This window comes from Tyto alba, unplaced genomic scaffold, assembly GCF_018691265.1.
Source record: "Tyto alba isolate M040663 unplaced genomic scaffold, T.alba_DEE_v4.0 Super-Scaffold_44, whole genome shotgun sequence".
Classification (NCBI taxonomy): domain Eukaryota; kingdom Metazoa; phylum Chordata; class Aves; order Strigiformes; family Tytonidae; genus Tyto; species Tyto alba.
Genome location: NW_024881320.1, coordinates 3,547,323 through 3,564,393, shown reverse-complemented (window position 1 = coordinate 3,564,393; position 17,071 = coordinate 3,547,323). Strand labels below are relative to the sequence as shown.

General features: G+C 43.8%; 1 protein-coding gene across 11 annotated transcripts in view; it reads right to left on the bottom strand.

Moving 5' to 3' along the window:
* The window catches only part of KDM2B (lysine demethylase 2B), a 125,304-nt gene that overhangs the window by 19,134 nt on the left and 89,099 nt on the right, over positions 1-17,071 (bottom strand). The window lies entirely within an intron of this gene.

The window sequence follows — 17,071 nt, the reverse complement described above, 5'->3', positions numbered from 1 at the left end:
GCTTTCTCCATAAAGATGATAATAATAGGACTGAAAAGCTCATCTGGTTTAGCATTTATACAGTTTTTCCACTTTCTGCACACCTCAGTATATGACCAACAGACCAGCCAGTTTCACTTTCTGTTTCTGCTGAATTCTGGGCAATCACTAAGGCAGGGGCAGGTTGGCTACAGAAAGCCACGCAGAATTTCCACTGCAGTTTTAAAAAGAAAGGGTATGGAGAACATTCTACTTAATACTCCAGAAACTTCCTTAACTGTCCTACTATACCACCCTTAAAAAAAGCCACATAGCTGGGAGGAAGATCAAATACTGAGCAGACTTAGCAAAGCTCCAGTGACTTTCCCTAAGATGCAGAAGAGTGCTGATATTTAAGTCTCCATCCCAAGAACCTCGGCGACAGGGAAACAGAGAAGCCAGGAGCTAGACCTCTTAGCTTTCTCTCCCACAGACCCACTATCATAACTGAGGTGGGAGAAAACACTGCTTAGTTGATGAGGTTACACAGATTTCAGCAAGTTTTTAATTATGCTCCCCCAGAACAGTTTTTGTTCTGCTTGCAGGTTGAATTGCACTGTGCTATGTGAACAGACAAGTGTAGCTTCCTTCCCATCACCAACCACACCAGACACCTCAGATTTCAGATAAATTTCAGACACTCTAAAGAATAAATATTTACCTTTTAGACCAACTTTTCAACCTCTCAAGGATAAAGTCAGCTATGGCAGGACTGGCTTAGAGGCAACCCAAATAAGAGATAATTTCCTTCCTCAGCATGAATCACTCCTCCGTTCCCTCTATTAGAGTCTCCTTCCACTAGCAAGGGAACCAAGAGACATGAACCAGAGTCTAGACATCAGTGGGAACAAGTTAAACCAAAATACATACAACCACCTGGGCAGCTTCCCTTTGCCAACAGCACATGGAAGATTCTGTGTGAGCATCTGACTCCTTCCTACTAGGTTTAAACATGATTAAGTTTTTTAAGAAGGCAAACAACAGCTACAACACCATCAGAACAGTCTTTTTAAAATGCAATCTCTTTCAAGGAAAAATCAAACTCGGTAGTTTTCCAGCTTAAAGACAACTCCTGATTCTGCCACAGTACTACGAGCCAAGTCCTCATTCTGAGGACAGCGCCAGGACAGCATAAAGATGCAAGTGGTAAAAAGGCAGAGCTTGAGCACAGAATTTTAGAATAATTAAAAAAACAAAAGGCAGGAAGGTGAAAGTACAAGAACAAGTCTGAAGCCATACCACACCACACAACTCCTATTTCCTTACAAATCACCACCACACAGCAGAGGTACAGACCTCTGATCTCACTGTACGTAATGTTTCTTACTTAACCAGACGTCTTCAGTGCTTGTTAGGAAATTCAAGCAATTGTACTAGCTGGGTTTGTATTAATTTACCAACTGACCCATCCTCAATCCAAGCCACGTTTTCACTCCAGGATGTTGCAGCCAGCAAGGCCAGAGAGGCCTTGCAGGAATTCCCACTAGTATCTAGTTTCAAGGGGCTCAAAAGTGGTCGCTTAAAAACTTCCACAGAAGAAAATCCGGCCTGTGGGTTGCTATCCCAGAAAGGGGCTGGGATTCAAGGGGGTAGAAGGAGCCTCCAACACGACTTGGGGTTTATTTAGCACATGGCAGACAGCCAGATAAATTCCAGGTCGATGTTAGTGAGGAGATGCTGCAGGATTTCCAGCGCAGACTGCAGTTTTACAATGTACCAGCCCTGTACCAGAAAAACTAGGCAAAGATTTCTTTCCCAGCTCCTGTTCCCATCTCCGTACTGCAATTTGTCACCCTCCTAGCACAACTCTGCTAAGCTGTCTTGTAAATAATGAGCAAGTAGCAGGGGACAGCAGGATTCCTCAACCTGGGTTTACCACAGTGGCCAGCAAACCACAGCTCCGCAGTCTCTAGCTCAGGACCGCGTAACACACTAAGCCCTAAACTAGGTTCTGGACCAATGTAAGTCTCCTATCCGTGTAGCAGATCCTATCATCTCCTTTACCAAGGAGGTGAGCAGAGACCCTCAACCACAGCCTGTGCCTGTTTACTCTGTACTCCCCAGCAGCCACCTCTGAGAACTGTCAAAAACCCCCCCAGATTATACCAAATTTGAAGATTTTTTTTTTTTTTTTTTTTTTTTTTTTAAGTCTTACAACAAAAAACAAGGAGTTGAGATAGAGCCTGTCTGAAATGTTATCACACGCAATCCCCTATTTTCTCCAGTACCTCCAGAGAAACTGTGCCCATACTTCTCTGGTCACAGCAATAGTCTTCAAAAGAGGGGTAGGAGGATGCTGAAGTGATGACAGCCACTCTCTCAAGCTCCTAACAAAGACTGTGCAATCAGTTGCTGAAACATATTAGGATCGATATACTAAATACCTACCTCTGTTACATTGAAACCTAGAAAGCTGGTGGACTTGCATTGCCCTCTGAAACATGTTAACAGGACATCCTGCTAGGTTTTGGTTGGTTGGTTGTTTTTTTTTTTCCTGTCCCCCTCCAGATTACTGCTATGCAATACACAGGTTACCTACTCCTGCCCCTGAAGCAGGCACAGCACAGCCTCTACAGCACCTGGGTAATGGGAGTAAACTCGGGCCATCAAATCCATGAACTACAAAGCCATTTACAAATCATGAATTTGGGATCACCCTCTCACACCACAGTGATTAAACACACCCACTCCTTAGATAGGAAAAGGAACAAATTTGCAAACTGATTTTCAGAAGTGCTGAGTTCCTACAAACCCCACTGAATGCAAAAATGTTCCAGGTGGACAACAATTAGGGGACTGGGTAGGGCAGTCAACAGCAATTCAAGTCTCTCAACAGGGCTATGCAGATCTGAGAATGAGCCCCGGGTATGACACAAAGCTCAAAACAAATCCCTAGGAAACCCTACCTAGAAGAGTCATTACTCAGAACATTAGTTCATCTTGGCTATGGACAAACATTTGGCTGCTGAGAAGTTTTCACTGCCTCCTTACAGGTACTTGAACACTTTCCCCAAATGTCACTTCCCTGCTCAGCACTCGTGGAAAAGCCACCCATCATCACCAGGTCAGAAGCAGCAGAGAAGCACTAAGGATCTCTGCCCTGAGCACAGCCCTTACAACACAAACACAACTGTAATGTTTATACCAACAGATTTCTAACCTTCACAGTTGCAAAGAATAACTCAAAAGACCTCAGGTAAACAAAACCACCAAGAGCATCAAGCTTTGGAGACAACACTTCAAGAGCTATCAGCTGTTAAATGCTTTATTAAGTTGGTGCTGATGTTCCCCAGCTGCCACCCCATCACCGGTGGGTTCCGTTGGAGTTGTCACCAGGCAACTTCACACACAAACTCCTCTGCTCTGGGGAGGAAGATCAGCAGTCCCTGTGACCAAGTCCAGGAGGAAGGAGGTCCTGATCCAAAAGCAAGGCTGACAAAGCCTGCAGCCTAGAAACAAGTTCTGCACATGGCCTTTACCCGGGCATGGGTCTTATTCCACCACTCAGCTTCAGGGACCTCCATAAACTGCTGCCAGTGGCACTGTACCATTATTTCAGACTCAACACCTCTGAGATAAATCCAGGGACATATGCAGTGCCCTTCTGAAGGGCTTATCACATAGCCAGCTCAGTGAGACCCTGAAACACTTCACTTCCTAAGCAAGCACTATCTGAACAGCTTGTGTACCCACTGTGTAAATATCTCCAAGACAAGACACCTCACATGTGTAGAGTTCATCGCTTCAAGGTGCTGTGCCACATAAATATTTCCCTTCTATTTGCAAGATAGGAGTGATTTCCTTCAGAATAATCTCATGGATGGACTGAGATTATTCTGATTTGCTGTAGTTTGACCAAATCAGCACTGAAAGACAGATGAGGACCCAAGACTTCCCAGGTGCCAGTCCTGTGCTTAGATCTTTATGTGGCACTGCAACCCAATACAGTTGTTTTACTAGAAACAGAACAGACACATTTCATTACCAGTTGTTTCTTTGTAACATCTCATAAATAAACACTAGAGGAAAAAAAAGCCACACTTATTAACACAAAAATCATAACTGTTGTCAGCTAAAACACCACCCTGAACATGCTGGGTCATGGGCTGATACTGGGTGCTGGAGAAGCCCAAGGGGTGCCATAGCAAAGGCTTCTGATCAATTATTTCCTTGCCTCCTCCCATAGTGCCAGAGGTGAGTAGATGCATAGGTGCATTTTTCAATTCAAACAGGGTGGAAGTTCTGGAGGACCGGGCTCCCTGCTTGCTGCCCAAGGCCAGTGAACACCACTGTCCTGCACTGCTGCAGTGGCGTGTCCCTCCCCTCACCTCCTAGGCATGTAGTTTTGGCCTTCCTGCTAAGAAAACCAGTCAAATTGACAATTACCAGCGGCAGTATAGAACAGCAACACGCATACCAATGCACTGGACCAGGATCCACCAAAGTAATTTTACCAGAGGTCTCTGAAACAGACCCTGTCATTAACTCTACATTAACCCTGAAATACAGGGACTGGCATTAAACTGCCTGGCAGGCTGAAAGCCTGTTACACACATACTGTCTTGCACTAGATAATAACAACCAAGTCAACAGTTCTTCAGCATTAAATCCTTACATCTCTTCAGCATTTAACAGAAATTCTTGTCAAAGGAAGAACTTGGAAGAAGAAGGAAGGACAGGATGATGTGACTGCAGGAATTCAGTGGGGCTGAGAAAGAAGCTAGTTTAAGACAGCAAAAATCACACTGACGCCGGTAACATCCTTACAAGCTGTAATAACTGAAGAGTGCAAGCCGACACCACACATTTAACATGCCTGACTAAAGCATATCTGCCCCAAGTCTACACACGCGAACTCCAGGGGAATTGCTTTTCTCTCGCAGTGAGTTTACAGGAGTCACATCACCCATCGTCAGCATACGGGGTGGAAGTGTCCTGCAAAGCAAGTCCAAGGCCCCCATTAAGCAGGCAGCATCAGAAGGAAAGGGAAGGCAGCGGAACTTTTTCAAGCCCAGCCATCCCCAAACAGGATTAACCCTCTCCACGTCTTCACCGCCATCATCTCCTCCAACTCACACCTACAAACTTTCTCATCCTCTCCTGCAAAAAGCAATGTAGCTCCTAGTGACCACTGCCAGGTGACCACACAGAGCTCCACTACTGAATAAACAAACCAATTTCCCAGAAGTAAATAGAAAAGTTTATACCTCACAGGTTCATCTGGGCATTAGTGACACTCCAGCAGCTTTTCTGACAACATAGCTATGTTGTTTAGGGTGTGATAAATTGTCAGTGCCAATGCAAGTGCCCCCATTTATTTTCCTCTGGTGGTGAGGAGTTAGAAGTTAGGCCTGGAGCATGGAATAAGATACAGTGAAAAAATATGCTTTTGTAGATAAGCTGCATCCAAAGTAGGAGCTCTTAAAAAGAAAGACACTGGTAAGTTACTTGGGGAACCTTATGCAAACGTAGCTTTTCTTCTTACTGCTACTTCACGACAAATCCCCCTACCCCCAGCCAGAGGCATTTTCCTCATTCTGCTTACATGCACTGAAGTGTCACAGTCAGAAATTGAATTTCTTCCTACCCAGAGTGGCCCAGCAGGACTGGTGGGCTGCAGGAGGGTGCTGCCCTCCCCACGGCCAGCACCAGGCAGGACACACTTCCAAGTCCCCAGTGCTGACTAACTACTACAAGCGCAGTAAATCCTATCTGCTCCCACGCTGGGAAACCTGGCAGTATTTTTGCCCTTAGCTGAGACACAGACTAGGGAAAGTGGAATGAAAGTCAGAAGAAAGTTTGAGGAACAAAAACCTCAGCTCCTACCCAAGCACTGAAGTTGTGCTGTTCAACTACACCTGTAGAGCTGAAGCCTTTCACCTGTTACACACCAGGGACTATCACCGTAGAAAAAGCTACATGATACCCATCTGGCACGTCCCATGTAGAAAAAGATAGTAACTACACGTTAAAGCAGGCTTGTATGAAAATACAGTTGGATCCACATGAGGCATTTTACCACTGAACAGCTTTGAACAAAAAGAAAAATACTCCACAGGTCTTTGCTACGTAGGTCACAGCATTATAATTTAGGATCAGACCAAGCCTTTTAAGAAATTCCACACGAGGGATCTCCACTTTCTTGCATTAATTTTTGCTTTAAACTATTAAGATATAAAATCGCTATCAAAGCTTCAGGTTTTAGAAGAGCTGCAGAATCCCAGAATGTAACCAACTTTCCACATTCATCCAGCAAAAACTAGCACCTCCAGCAGCTATTTCACAGCTGGTACAATGCAGCTGAGACCAATCTGCTCCCCTAACGATTAGCTCTTTTTAAAAAGCCTATAGTAATCACACCAAAAGAGAGAAGCAAATGGAAAAGGCCTGGTGTGGGACAAAGTTGAAGAAAAGAAAGGGGGCTGGGACATTTTAACTACCAGGTCTGGGAGCTGAGCAGCAGCACAGGCCTGCACATTCACACAACCCACAAAATTAAGTAAAGGTTTCATGAAGTTACTTGTTCAAGACGCAGTTTAGGTTCTTGGACTGACACTACACCAGGCCAGTGCAGTACATTAACATCTCTCTAAGGTTTCTGCACCAGATCTGCCACCCCTGGGGAGCACCCAAGGCACACCACCACGGCCACTCCAAACCCTCCTTCAGCCTTGCTTTCTTGGTGCAATTATGAAGCCAAACAGTATAGTTATTAGAAATTAGATGGGGTTTGGAAGATAGACTCAACACCCAGCCTAGAAAGAAACTTACATCCAAAAGCAAATTATGAAGCTATTTTAAAGAGCAAAACACCTTGAGTTAGGAACAAAACTATCAAGTTTATGTTTAAATTGCATACACATGTTTAATTCTATTCTTGATGAATTTTTAATTGCTTAAGCAGTTCTTAGAGAGTAAAATATTCAATCTAGAACATATGTTCTGGATTATTTTTCATAGATTACTTCATAAATTTAAAAAGTTTATTCTCCTTCCCCCACAGGATAAAAAAAAAAATAAAAAAATTACACACACACAGAAAACATCAGAGAATAAACCCTGGAAGTATCAATAAAAGTTCTCTTTTCATTTCAGCACACATCCGTCTCTTTATTCTACATCCCTCGTCCCTGGGAATGGAAAGGAGGTTTTGGCAATAAATCAAACTAAGACAAGGTATCCAGGCTCAGCATCAGACCCTCTCCTGAAGTCCTGCAGCCCTCGCAGCTATTTAAGGAATCTTATTAGAAAATAAATAAATAAATACAATAAAATAATAATTGTGGAAGCGGCAGGGAAATACCCCCCCCCCCCGAGAGGAACAATCCCGCACGCCAAGCGCATCCGCCTGCGAAGCGGCGCGGGGCCCTCGGAGCAGCCCAACTCCCGGTGCCCCCGGGCGCCCACGGCGGGCGAGGCCGTGCGCCCCGGGCCGGCCCCCGGCGGGCGGCTCCCGCGCCCCGCTCCGCGCCCCGCAGACACGCCCGCAGCCACGGCGCAGCCCCCGGGCCGGGCTGGGGCCGCTCCCGACCCCCACATTGTTCCCCGTCCCCGCTGCCGGCGCGGCTCGGCGCTGCCCGGCCTCCTCCTCCTCCCCTCCCTTCCTGCTGCAAACTTCGCCGCCCGCCCCGGACCTGCTCCGGCCCCAGCTCGGGCCCCGGCCCCGGCTCGGGCTCCGGCTCCGACTCGTAGTCCTCCTCGTCGGCGCTCGCAGACATGGCCATGGCTCATGGTGGGCCCAGGCGGAGCCGAGCTGACATGGCTGGAGCGGCGCTGCTGGCGGAGCCCCGCTCCCCGCACACACACACACACATGCAGGAGGAGGAGGAGGAGGAGGAGGAAGGGGGGGGCCGTGCATATTCATGCCAGGCAGCCAGGAAGGGGCTGGCCCTGCCGGCACGGCCAATCGCGGCCCGCTTGCACAAAGCCGGCCTGCGGGGACAGCGCGGCCGCTCGGCCGGGGCAGCGCCGGCCGCCGAGCCCGGCCCAAGGTGGTGGGGAAGGGGGCGGCTTTAACGCCCTGCTGGCAATTAGTCCCCTGCTGGTAATTAGCCCCGCGAGCTGCCGAGGGGGGCCGGCGGGGGCGGGCCCGCTGCTCGGCCTGCCTGGGTGTGCCGAGGGGGGGGCTGGAGGGATGCGCGGCTGCCCGCAGGGTGCACGGCGCTGCACGGGCTGCTGGAGACAAAGGAGACGCGCACAGACAGACACACAGACACACACACACTTCCCCCTCTACCTGCCGGGGTCGGGACGGGAGGAGGGAACCTCCATCCCTCGGGAGGAGGAAAGCAACGAGCAAACTTCGGGATTTCAAGCGTTGCGGCAGAACCAGCGCTGGGATACAGAGTTGCTCGCATCTGGCCTCACGCTAGCCCCTGTGCAGGCATCCCCCTTTTTTGTTTGCTCCTGAGGAACCGTTTCCAGCTCTACTCTGAGCGTTCCGACCCACTACTGGAGTTTTACAATAAAATACCCTCCTCGCGGTATGAAGTGTTACACGTCGGTCAGTCGGGGACCTGTTCTGGACCCGAAGTCACAGTGAGCTGCCTCCGCCCTCGAGGGCTTGCAGCTGAGGGTCAGGACACACAGGCCTGAATCTGAGTGCTGAGAATTAAATTTCCCATTGGATTTATGGGCCTGCTTTCAGGGGAAATCCCGATTCCATTCAAGTTGTTAGGATTTTGCCTCTGGCTCCTACGCCCACAACACAGAATTAAACATGAGATTAAATATTTGCATGTGCTGAGCAACCAAGAAGCCATAAAGAAGCACATCTAATGGTCCTTGCATCAGGATTTATGCCAAAATACTTTCAGCTCAGTTCCCTACTCTGAATTACCACACGGCCACACAAACACTTTGGGTAGCCCAGGAGAAGAGACAGCAACAGGCAAGGGATGACAGAAAAGCAAGCAGCAATGCTGCCTGATACCCGCTCACAGCCCTTGTGACACCATGATCTACACAAAGCCTGGTCACTCAAGTTTCACTAACAAAATACAGTCAAACTTTAAACATAGATTTACGGTCAAGTGCTGATAAGGCCAAGTGAATCATGTAATTATGCCTCTTCCTTATTTTGAATATCTTAAATATCCATTTCGTGTTTGAACTTCTGTCTTCTTGCCAACTCAAACTCAAACTATGGGTATGTGATGGTATTCTCTCAGTCCTGCTCATCCATGAGGTCTGGAGTGAAGTGTTTACTTGCAACACACGATGGGGCTCTCCAGAATGTGATCGGGTATGTTCGGCCTCTCTCCTCAGGTTTCTCTCTTCTCCCATTGTGTTCGTACACAACTGGGAGCAGGAGCAGATGAAAGCTGAGGCACGAAAGGCATGTGCCTAAGGCCTTGGGTTTCAGAATCACAAGGTAGTATCAGAAGCCAGTGTTTTCTGGAGGAGGGAGGAAGGGGGGGGATGCATGTCTCACGACAGGCCTACAAAGGAGATCTTTAAACTACGAAGCAAGGATAACTGGCATGATTACAGCAGCATTTGTGGTTCGGTTATACAGGTGACCTCCAGCAGAGGCAGGAGAAGAGATGATATCTGGGAGGAAGATGCCTGGTCCCACACCTGCCCATGGGCAGACTAAGCCTCCACTAGCCTGTGCCGATTCCACAAGAAGCTCCACGTAACCTGGCTCGCGCCTGTTCATCCCTCCAGCCTTTTGCCTCTGTCATCCAGACAGGAGAAAAAAAATAACTTGTGACATCCCCCAAGGACAATCCACCAGTCACACCACAGTGAAATGTCATTCACAGCAAATTAAATCATGACATAGATCATCCTATTCCTCTCATCTGCAACGCATACTAGCACTCTTGATATTTGCATTAGCCTGTCTGGGCTGCAGCAGGTCACCAAGTGTAACCCACATCAAACCTCACTCCGCAGCCAGCCCTGCCACGGGAGAGCGTGTTCCAGTCTGCCGCTTACAACAGCAACACAATTGACAAATGAGCTCTAATTACGAGGCCTGTGTTAGGAGTGAAGACACACATGCCAAGAAGATCTCAGAATGATTTCCAAATGCGAGGTAAACATTGCTGAGATGGCGTTTAAAAAAAAAAAAAAAGATAGGCGATGGTATAAAATAGCAAATTGGGAATCAGTGGGGGGAAAACAACACAATAAAATAAACTTTTCTGATTATAATTGCTCTCAAAGAATCTCATCTTGTACAAGAGCAGCTAACCATTCAAAGAAATATTTAATACACAGAAAGAACTATTAAGAGAGCATTTTCCAGCTCAATTCTTTCAGCTTGTCTACATCAGAGAACACTAAATTACGACAAATAGTGAGCAACCCTTGTGTGAGGAGTGTGTATTTGACTAGCCTGGTGCAGTTTACATCAGCTTAGAAAACAAAATAAGCAGCACTGACCCTAGTTGTGCCTGTATTGGCATAACTGTGTCCATACTTCAGCTTTGCGTGATATAATTCAGTAATAAATAACATCCTTAATTAAACTGTTGAATGAGCTTTAGTGAAAACTGTGTGAAAACAGACAGTACCTTCCATTCTGAACTGTTGCTTTGATTGCACCTCACCTGAAGTCATATATAAGTCTCATCAATATCATAATCTTCTCCACAGAAACCAATTATGTTGTCACAAACTGAGACAATAACCTCAAGCAAAGAATAAACAGCAGGAGCAGATGAGTGCCAAAGAACCAGATTTTATTCTCATGCAAATATCCTTAAGTAGTAAAACCAAGATGGGGGGAGGAAGACTACAAGCCCTGCACTGTACTCACTTGCTCCTGAGCATCTCTTGTACCAACAGATTTCAGCCACTGCTACCAGTGCTAAACAGGATCCATGCTTTCATATTAGACACTAGAGTTTATGATTCTGTCACCCTCAATATGAGGTGAAACAAATTTTCTAATGTGGGACAAACACACCTTTGATTTAACTTTCCCCTGAAACTTTTTATGCATCTTTATAGAATAGTATATTTAGCTGGTCTTAGAAAAAAATATTTACACTGGAAAAACAACCTCAAACTGGTTTATATGCAAGTCCTTGAGAAAAGATCTTGTGATTTGAGCTGCTGCTGCTTTCTGCAAGCCAGCACATATGTTTCTGAAAAGGAAACCCGCTGAGATGTTTATGAGTCACGATTATTGACCTGTATCAGAATAAGAGAGTTACCCAATAGCTTTCTAAGGTTCATTGTTTTGGTGTAAGTGTCCATTCATATGAAATATGATCTTAGCTGTTGGGCCTGGGCAAATTTCATGACACTTTTCTCAAGAGTTCTAGCCAATATTTCAGTCATATTCTCAACACTAGTAGTGACATCCTGACAACTTAAATACCCACCTAGTGTCATGATCTTACTACTTCCTACTAGCTATTTTATCTGAACTATCACATAAGAGTAGTCATCAGATGCACTGAGTATCCATCACAATCTCTTTAATAAACAGTCTGACTGATCAACCTTAGATCAAATAAAGTAACTCAAGACGAAATAATATATTGCTTGCTCCCTTCACGTACTGCACATACTTACCCTAACTAGTATCCAACACAGGAGAGGCAAAGGCAAGGCTTGTACAACTCTCTTGAAAGACAACTACTGTGGACTATTACAGTGCAGTAGAGCAGCAGCATCCAAAACACCAGGAGACCAGACAGAATGTGCTGATAGTAACGTGCTCTCTCTCGCTCTCTCTCTCTCGCTCTCTCTCTTGTAAGCCTTAAAAACAAAACAACCCACCCCAAAACCCCAACACACTGTCATCTTAGAAATATAATAAACAAGACTGCAGAATAGTGAAACAAGTTCATCTACCTCTACAGGAAGAGCCATGGCATGATTGGGACTATCCACTGGGAAAGGAGGGAAATCCCACCATGCTTCCTTCTTTCACAGATCCTTATGCCACAGTGTTTCCATAGCACGGCTTGTGTCTCCAAGAGCCACGTTCTGTCAGTAAATGCAAAAACTAGTGAAATAAGCTTCTAAGAGGATAAGAAGTGACTGCCGCGCTGTGGAGGAACATGCAAATAGATGTGGCTGCTAGCTGAAAGAGTGGATTAACCAGAATATGTAACCTGCTTTCTTGTAAGTGGCTCAGTGCACTCTGACATGCAGCACAGAAAGCTGTAAAACAGTCAGTTGTGTCCAACATGTGGACAGCAGCTTTAAAATCTAGAGACTAAACCCAAACATTTAGAGGCAAACAAATGGTAAGCAAAGGAAAAGCTGAAGTGCAGTTTGCCTCACGAAGGTTCAGGTGTTCTGCTGTCAACTACAAAACTGTGCTAGATTTGTAGGGAAACATCCAGGACATAAACAACCAAACCACACTAGATTGACTTTCAAAGCTGCTTCGCTTTTGTCAGAATTTATCCATATCTTTTGTTGTACTTGCTAATTGTCAAAAACAAGAGAACTTCTGTACCTCTTCTATCTGGTCTACTAGTGCCTGCAGGAAAGTCATAAAGTTGAAACAAGACCTCATTTATATTCTCAGCAGACTTTAATTTCAATGTGCTATGGAACTAAAAGGAAGCCATCTTTTCAGGGACAGAACATACAATTCAATTTTGTTCTGAAAAGTGCACACAGGATTAATGTCCATAATTGCACAGCACGTACTCTGGAATGACAAACGCCTTCCCCATTGCTCTGCCAATGTGCTTCGATCCAGAAACAAAACTATTAAATCTCAGATACGTAACTCAAAGCTTGAACGGCTTTAATGTCGGAGTGGAGGAGAGCACAAGGATGCTAAAATACTTATACCAGGTTCAAACCTTAGCTGCTTCTTTGGTTTTGTTGGCCAACTCAGCAATGAATGTAGGCAAGCTCCTGGTGATAAAATTTGAGACCTGTCAACTCATTTCGCATACACAATCTAAGAAAAACGTCTTAAGACTAAAGTAGTTTTCATCAGCACTTTTACTATCATGAAATAAAGAGAAAGCTGCTATCTTGAAAAATGGCAGTCAAGATATAGTTGGGAAAAATTCATGTTACTGAATATTCATGCATATGGTAGAAGAATGACAATGGGGATGAATACATAAATCTTCTTGTATGATACTTGGAGCACAACAATTTGAAAATAGAGATGCCTGTTCATTTTTTCCAATCCGTTCAAATTTCTACCGAGAGCCAAAATGGCTCTAATTTACCTGTTTGATGTATTAATCACATAAAGCCATTGGTCAGATTTCAAAGTAAGTGCTTGAGAGTTGATAAGAAGGGAAAATATTAAGTCAAAGATGGAAGATTAAGAAGGTGCTCATTCAAGTCCTTGCTATTTATAATTACTCCCTGAAGGGACACAATATTTCAAGTACAGCCTCTTGAGGTGAGAAATAATCTGTCAAGTCACCAGGCAAAGCTTTTAGAAACATACTGAGGCAGTATGCAGTGAAGCTCTTTGGGCATGTTATGTATGATACACATACACCATACCCTGAAAACTTCTCTGGTCTGCATGGAGTTACCATAGAAGTGAATTTGTCTTGAGGACTAATGTTCATAAGAGACTGAAGCAGTGCTCACAAAAATAAACAAGTCAGGCAAGCAGCTGCCTTCCTCAGCAGCACTGCCCCAGGAAAGCAGAGGCTTGACAGAAACTCCTGGTAGCTTCAACAGCTTTTACTCCTTTGCACAGCATCTGAAGAAGTATTTGGTTCTGGTGCATCAGGTTTTTACCTGCTCCCAAGTGTATTTAGCAGGGAAAGGGATTAGTTTCATACATGCACAGCTACTGTGGGAAGTCCCCTAAAAAAAAAAAAAAATCCCCCAAACCTCAACTATGTGTTTTTGTTTCTTAATAGATTTGTAGAGATCCCAAAACTGGGATATCTTTCTGAATAAATTTCAGCGCTCTCCTACCACATGGCATCTACTAACCTACAGTGTAAAAGAAGAGAAATTACTCAAAATTATTTAAATCACTGATTCCAATCACAATTTAAATTGGTAAAGAGAAAAGTTTAAATTTATCTTAATCCTCACTTTCTTTTGTACTTAAGTTTTTTTCTGGAAGATAAATTAATTATTAGCATCCAATAACTACCAAGAAACGTCTGATTTGCAGTAGATTATGAACTTTAGAATCAGGATTTTTATCAACAAAAAGGATTCACAATACACACATATTTGTATATGCAAATCTTCTTGCAGACTATTGGCATTTAAAATTGTTGTTGACACAAAGCAGAGTTCAGGCAGTGCTGTGTGAGATCACTTCAAACACCTTTAAAGCTGGTGCCTAGCAAGGACGAAATGTGACAGCGTAAATCTGCTTTTTGCTCCTCCATCACTCGGAATGACTGATGTAAGACTTATCTGAATCTCATCCAGAAAAATACATGATACAACAATTTACACAGAGTTGTTTCACTGTCTCTCTACCTTTTTTTCTCCTTCCCAGATTTTTCCAACAGTAAGAGGAAGCCATTTTTACTTTAATTCTTAAATGCTTGTTTTGAATTGTCAGTATTTGCTTTCTAGTATATTTGTATTCCCACAGGAAGTGCCCTGAATAGATCTCCAGGGACTGGTCTGTCTTGGGGAATCTGGCAGAGTTTTCCCACTGCTGCTATAAGGAATGTTGCTTTCCTGGTGGTAGCCCCTGGGCAGGCTCCTGAAACTGGTGCTGTTCTGATGCTGTGCCATTTATACGTGCTCAGATCTGTTTCAGACACCACTCTGGTTAAAACACTAATTGCTGTAACTAGCACCTCACTGCTCTTGCTTCTAAGGGTGGAGCTGGCCTAGCGATAGCTATGGTAGGAATTCTTAGTAAGCAAGCAAGTAAAAACTGGAAGTATTTATTCAAAGGTGTTCAGGAATGTTCTTTGTCCACCAGCACCTCTCCCCCTGAATTTAAAGAAAACCTCATGTAAAACAATGCTCAGCACTTCTGAAGAATCACATTGGTTTCAAGTTGAAGTTTATAACAACACTTGAATTTATGCTTTTACCCCCTAATTTCTGCATACAATCACATTTATTGTGTCCACTGATTCTTAGTCCATTTATTTACTGTTTCTTAAGTTTGATCCAACATATAATGTTGCATATATGTTCATAAAATTTGAGCCACCCATAAAGCACCTCTGTTATTAAAAATTCGTTTCCCTTCCCAGCATTTTTAATGTGAAATACCATGAAATGGGAAAAGGTTCCTTTCTGGAAAATGGCAGCAGACACACGAATGTACCCAAGGACCTTTACAGGCTCCAGTTCTAGAAAAGATGACTAGTACCACTGCTTTTTATTATTTAAAATATAAGTTATTTCTAACACCCTTTTCACCACTGTTGTCTGCTGTTTTCTTTGTGTGCTGTTTAGTTAAGACTATGAACAATGATCAGAAATCTTATTTCCAGCCTAAATCTATTTATAGCATGTTTCTACTCACTTGTTCTCATGCCAACATTGTCTATTAGCTTAAATAACTCTTCTCCTCCCCTGGTGCTTATATTCCCTGAAGTACTTATACAACAATCATCTCCCCCTTCAATTTTGTTGTGCCATGCTGAACAAGACATGTTCTTCTAGTCTCTGATCTCAAACATCACATCTTGAATACTGTATGTGGTTGTGGAGTCCCATATCCACCCTCATCTCTAAACTACCTGTAGTGGAACTAGAATAGAGTGAGAAAAATTATCAAACATATGGTACCATTTGTGTACCAGAAGACTGAACTTACTAGTGTTTTTCAGCTTGGGATTGGGGGTGCAAAAGACTGAGAAGCAGTAACGGACATACAAAAAAAAAATCATTGACAGCACAGAGAAGGTGAACAGAGACCTCATTCAAATTTCTCAAAATGCATGATACAGAGGGCATGAAGTGTATTTATGGTATTAAGGGACAGATCTGAGACAACATAAGGAAGTACTTATCTACACAGAGCTTTATTAAACTGCAGGGGACAGTGCCACAGGATGCTATGAAGATCAAAAAGATCGACAGGTTCCACAAATTATTAGGTAAATTCACAGAGGAAAAAAAAAAAAAAACTACCAGGGGACACCACACACAAAAGATGAAGATACAATCTTCCAGCTTTCTAGCTTAACAGGGAAAACAAGCAAAGATAGTTGTATGTCTGCTTTGTTCTTACAACTCTTTTAATAGCTGTGACTGGCCACCATCAGAAAGAGGACATGGTGCTACAAGGACTGTCTGCTCTGATGGAGTATGACTAACTCAACCTTTTCTCAATCATACTAATCAGCCTTTTGCTCTGCCTCTCACAGATTAGTTCTTATAAGTTAATCCTTTTTCAGATACATGGGTGTCTCTGTAGAATTTAGCAAAAGATTTCTAGTAAAAATAACAGGGTAAAAAATAAATGACTGAAGGACAGAATGTGCTAATGATTGGAATCAGATGCTGCCCATGGTAACAGGAAGGTAGAGTCAAAACCCCAGAAGGTCCCTTTCAACCCTGTGCCCACCTACCACCACCCTCCCAACCCAAAAAACAACAGCAAAAAAAACAGCCCAAGAGATGTCTTCCTCTTCTTTTTTTTTTAATGATCGTATTTTCTTCCTGGTTCTCATACACTGGTACATAGCTACAAACCTTATTTGCATTGCCAATTGTAGGGATGGTTGTTTTTTTAAAAAAACAAAACAAAACACAATCCAATTAAGATTTTGGTTTGTAGCCTTTATTAATTAATTGTGCTCCTTTAAATAAGAATATTACCACTTCCTTATTATACTTCTCAAGTACCTCTTCTTAAAATCAACAGGTAAAAATTACATGGAAAAAGTGTATGAACAAGCATCAGAAAAACAGCCACATACTGCAGCATTGTTAACCAGCTACTGAAAATTACAGCTTCATTTCCTGCTCACAGCCAGACCTATATATATTTGGACACTTGCTATAATTACAAATGCAGTGGCTTTAGGTTTGTGCCAGGTAAGAGAGATGAGAATCTGGCTCACATTCTGCATTTCTAACTCTTCACAAAACAAGAGAGTCCAAACACATTTTAGTTCTTTATAGCTGCTCTTCATAGACAACTAAAGATCTTTATCACAAT